The following is a 5,868-nucleotide window of genomic DNA, read 5'->3' as shown; positions in this document are numbered from 1 at the left end:
AGGGGGTGGGCCGTGCTGGCCAACTCGCAGAAAGTGCATCCAAGCCAGTGACGGGAGACCCTTTAAAAGGGGCTTGCTGCAATGTAGCTTGATGGGGGGGGGAGAGAAAACACATTGCAATTATTGTCCACACCACACACACACCTTGTTCAAAATTGCATGACAGCTAAAAATAAGAAGCATAAAGTGCACCTGACTGACACTTGAGACAGATAGCCTTGGAAAAAAGAGACAACAGGTGCTATTGCATGCATTTCTAACAGAACTCGGTTTCAGCTCAACCGCCGTGATTACAAGGTGGGGGGTGGCAGTGAATGTGATGTATAAGTCAGAATCTATAGAGTTTAATTGGCGGATCCAGTGGGGAAGCACTGTTCAGCAATGCCAATACCCATCCCTCCACCCCAAAAAGATTACATTAGGTAACTGGAGAAGTGTACGAACATCCTCAGGCCAACTGCCCTGAGTGTTTGTGTAATGTCCTGGCAGCATCCAGCATCCAGTGTCTCTTTGGTGTTGAGGTCGGAGGTCAATAATCCCTCCATTTTCCCCCCAGGATTTCTTTCTTTCCAAGAAGGGAATGCAACACACAATCAAAATGTGTTTTTGCTGTAACATTGCTAACTTGGGAATGTGGGGAGTGAATCCTGCCCCCTCACTGCTGCATAAAGCTGGGCTCACTTCTCAGCCAACACCTGATTGGCTTTAGTCTGAAGGGGGCTGCTTCAGTTGTGCATAAGTTTTCCAACACGTGGCAGGACGTATGTGATTGAATTTTGTCAGGCTTATTTTAGCCTCATTCTCACAAACAGCAGGTGTGGTAGTAAGCTTTGTGTCTGGACTGTACCACTTCAGAGAGGAAGCGGGACTCATGTGACACAGTACTCCCCCTTCTGCCTTATTTACCGTATTTTTTGCACCATAACACTCACTTTTTTCCTCCTAAAAAGTTAGGGGAAATGTCTGTGCGTGTTATGGAGGGAATGCCTACGGGTGGCATGCCTACGGATTTTCCTCCTCTAAAAACTATGTGCGTGTTATGGTCAGGTGCGTGTTATAGAGCAAAAAATACAGCAATAAAAGAACCATTCTCATAGAAAACAAACATGTCAGAAATGTTTCAACTGGCATTTAGTTTTAAGATGTGCAGGAATTTATTGATCAATTTATTGACTATAAGCAGAAGCATCCAGTGATGTGAACCTCCACTCGTAGTCTGAACCATCTGGGATGAGAGTCCTGGAAGACCTGCTCCCTGATTTGTGGGCCTTTTTCCACCTGGCCTGAAAGAGTAGGGTCCTAACTGACTCCAGCTACTCTTGGGTTGGAGTATTGTTTAGGGGGTTTTCTTGGGGTAGTGGGTTGTTGCTATTATTGATATAATTTCTTGTATCTTTATTTTAGATCTTACTATGATTTCTGTGGCAATTGTTCAGTCTGGTTGGGCACTTTTGGATGTTTTATTTATTGCTTATGACTCCTGTGGTTATGTTTGTAATGATGTAATTTTTTACATGTTGTAAGCTGCCTTAAGCATGATTTTAATTTTGGAAAGGCAGCATACAAATAAAATGATTTATTGATTGATTTAAAGGATATAACACTCAGACCCTGTTACACCAGCTGTTTCTGAGAGTAAAGGTAAAGGGACCCCTGATCGTTAGGTCCAGTCGTGGACGACTCTGGGGTTGATGCGCTCATCTGGCTTTACTGTCCGAGGGAGCCAGCATACAGCTTCCGGGTCATGTGGCCAGCATGACTAAGCCGCTTCTGGCAAACCAGAGCAGCACACGGAAACGCCGTTTACCTTCCTACCGGAGCGGTACCTATTTATCTCCTTGCACTTTGTGTTATGTACTGAAGTTCTCACCCTGGGCCAGCAGGGGGATACTGTATAGTTTTCACTCAGATCCACATATGCAAATAAGGAATTGAAAGTGACGTTGAGTGATTGGATAGTTACAGAAAGTTGTTACTGTTGCATTGTAGTGGAACTCTATATAAGCAGGCTGGCTGAACCCTTCAGTTCAGTTCTGTTCTGGCCTTTGAATAAACAAGAGCTGTTGGAAGAATTGTTGTCTGATATGTTCACCCACAACCTAACACTTCGTGCTTTCAAACTGCTAGGTTGGCAGGAGCAGGGACCGAGCAACAGAAGCTCACCCCGTCGAGGGGATTTGAACGGCCGACCTGATCGACAAGCCCTAGACTCTGTGGTTTAACCCACCCACCACCCGCGTTACATCAGCTGTTTCTGAGAAGTAGGCCCTTATTTAGCCAGGCATGACAAGCTGCAACTGGCAAAATTCCCCCTTCTACTCAAGCTTTCATAGTGCACTAAGAGCCTTACACTTCTTTGCTCACAGACCCCCAAATATCCTCTGGTTGTCTTTCAGAATAAACCCATATAAACTGCCTTTTAATGTTACTGTTTTCATAATAATTTTGGATTGACATTTAAAATTAATGTTTATTATCTTTTTATATAAACTGCCTTCTGAGGGCTACTTCCAATATGGCAACTTTGCAATACAGTACATATATGTCAGGCAATGAAACAATCTACTATATATTATGGTTTGTCAGTCTGTCTGTCCATCTGTTCTCTGTGGGTTCGGCCACCTCTGGAGATGTCACTGCCAAACTTGGCACAAGGGTTTCCGAGCTGGGGGCAGCAGTCGCTGTTGATGTTTGGACACTGGCCACCGTTTTGAATCAAATGGCGAACTCAAATGTGGCTTGGCATGACTTTGCCTGTTTTCTTGGCATGGGTTCAGCAGTGGCTTGAAATAACATCACAAAACTTGGCACAAGACTTCCCAAGGTGAGGGAAGGGCACCATTTTGAATCAAGATGCTGGAATGAAACACAAATTTGGTGCGACTTCTTTGGCATGACTTGCCGTGACTTTGCCTGTTTTTTGTGGGGATGATTAGGGAGGCAGGAGAGGATATATTATTTAATGATATCCTTCCTGACTTGTGCTAGCAAGTTCCATATTCCAGCAGAGTTCCAAACATTCCTCTTTTTAAATTACGCAGCGATCAGCTTGTTGCTGACTCATCTGAGTCTTACTATTAAGGATTCCTTCCTTGTAAAATCCCTTCTAATCCTTCTTAAAAAGAATAAACACAAGAATCTGATTAACGGTTAATATAAAAGTAGTTTACTCACAGATTCATTCATGTTCACAGATATATCCCTGAAGGCAGGCTTAGGTTACACAACAATTATAACTATTCCATAAAGAGGTTAGTCCCCAGTGACTGTGACTAAGCAGTCACTTCTTCAAACACACAGCAACATACAAAATGGAGAACACACACTGATCAGAACATGAAGGATGTGTGCTCCTCCATGCTAGTAGAGCAGCCCACACCTTCGTCAAGTCACATGTAGTAGAGGTCTGTCCCAGCTCAAGAGGAAACAGGAAGTCTTCTCCTGAGTGGTACAAAACATCCCCTAACGTGTCCACTGTAGGAATGCTGTACATGACTGCAGTTTTACATCCTACATTTTTCAGCATGGGTCCTGCCAACTCTTGAGATATTGTTGCCAAACCTGGCATGAGTTGCAGGTGGCAGTCTTCATTGACCTTTCGATGCCGGGCACCATTTTGATTGAAGGTGGTGGATCAAAATGTGCCTTTGGCATAACTGCCTGATTTTTGGTGTGATGGGTTGAAAAACCACAAATTGCACTACAGTGGTACCTCGGGTTAAGTACTTAATTCGTTCTGGAGATACGTTCTTAACCTGAAACTGTTCTTAACCTAAAGCACCACTTTAGCTAATGGGGCCTCCCACTGCCGCCGCACCGCCAGAACACGATTTCTGTTCTCATCCTGAAGCAAAGTTCTTAACCTGAGATACTATTTCTGGGTTAGCCCAGTTTGTAACCTGAAGCGTATGTAACCTGAAGCGTATGTACCCTGAGGTACCACTGTACTTTAAAAATCACAGTATCTTTGGGTTTCTACAAAGTCCCAGGCAGCACCAGGCAGTCCGTACTAGTCAATCACTAATACAGCGAGCAAGCCATCTTATTTGCTTCCACTTGGTGGGCTTCTTCTGGAGGGCACTAATTTGAGGAAGGCTACAGTAGACAGCCTGAGGGAGCTGCCTGTTGTAGGGATGTGGCATGGGCTACAATATAAGGAATCAGGAGAGCAATCTCTCTCAAGTGTCATAGCAAAAAAAGACAATGAAGTGAATGCAATAAAGTGAATAGACCCAGTGAATTGACTCAGTAAATAGATAGAAATCAGGTGTGGGGCTCTATGTACAGAAGCGGAGTGTATCTATGGACAGAGAGCTGAAACAAAGGTCAAGGCAGTGAGTGAGGAGATGGGATTGGAAGCAGAGCAAATAAATGAGATCACAGATAACAGCTAAGGAGGAAATGGTAAAGTAAAATGGATGAAGCAGCCTGCTGTGCAGGGAGGGGGGGTACTACTGATCCATCCCCTTTAGCAGAAAAAAGAATCAGCTAGGGCAAGGCTGGGGGAGCTGTGCACCCGAATGTCAGGGACCGTGCTGAGGAAAGATGCACTGAGGAGGAATGGTGGGAGCCTCCCCCTCCCCCTGCTCCTGCTCCTGAATCTTAATAGGAGCAGGAGGACAGTATAGATTTGGAACAATGGTTTGCAGAGGGACATAGTTCAGAAGGCAGAATCTGGGAAATACTGGATGGGGAACAGCTAGGAGAGGAAACACTGAAGGAGAGAGTGTTAACAGATTCACAGTCTCTAGACCAGGGGCCAGCAAAAATTTTCAGCAGGGGCCGGGTCCACTGTCCCTCAGACCTTGTGGGGGGCCAGACTATATTTTGGGGGGAAATGATGCAAGAGCATCACGAGCCCTGGTGGCTGCTTACCTGTGTCTTGCAAGTGGCAGGGGCTGATGGCAGTGGCAGGATGATGAGCGGAGCGCGAAAGGGCTCCAGAAAGGGGCTGCTTAAAATGGCGGCCGCTCAAGCGCTGCTGCTGCTGGCACCAACAAAGCCCAGCCCCCTTCCTCCTTTAGGCAGGGCAGGGAGAAGCCAGGAGGAGGGAGGGAGGAGGTGCCGCTGCTGCCGTGTGAGGGAGAAGAAGGGAAAGGGAAATAATGTGCATGCTGGCAATCCACAAGGCAATTCCCGGACCGTCCACGGGCTGGATCGGGCCTGATCCAACCCGCGGGCCTTAGTTTGACTACCCATGCTCTAGACACCATTCCTCCACTTAGTCCAAGGTCAAGAAGATCTCAGAAAGTGTCCGAACAGAAAGCACAGAGGGTACAAGCTCAATTTACAAGTCGTAGGAGTGATGTAGATTAATAGGGACGGAAGGGGGTGTGATCCTTTATTGGGAGCACCACCATTTCTAGGAGATGTGTTCTTTGTTCTCTCCCTGTGATTATTAAAGTAACTCGTAAGGCGTTCCTTTCTTTAATCTTCTTAACAGGGGGAGAAAGCTGATTCTCCAAAGCCTTACACCTAATAGGAGGTGCAGTCCAACAACATTTGGAGAGCCATAGGGTCCACAACCCTGATGTAGGTGTTGCTACTGATTGGGGCTGGCCAACCCGTGAGGCAGGGGGAGGCAGTTACCTCAGACATTTCAGTTTCACCTGAGCTGCCAAATGGGGAGCAACGTCCCTCCTACAGACCACTCAGCAATGCTGCCTCATTTGGGTTCCAAACGGTGCCCCTCCCTTTCCAGAGCTAATATTTATTTAAAAATCTTGCTGCACCATCCTACCTTTGTCACTTCACCCTGCCAATCGGCATAGGGCGTATGTTCCCCCTTTGTCACTGGGAAGCATGTCAAGCTACTTCAAAGTAGCTGCATCTTGCATAGATCATTTTCAGATCACTGAAGCACCCAGT

The sequence above is a fragment of the Podarcis vaucheri genome (genome assembly GCF_965113315.1).
Source record: "Podarcis vaucheri genome assembly, chromosome: 1".
Classification (NCBI taxonomy): domain Eukaryota; kingdom Metazoa; phylum Chordata; class Lepidosauria; order Squamata; family Lacertidae; genus Podarcis; species Podarcis vaucheri.
The sequence above is the reverse complement of the archived record's forward strand: the minus strand, read 5'-3'. Positions refer to the sequence as shown.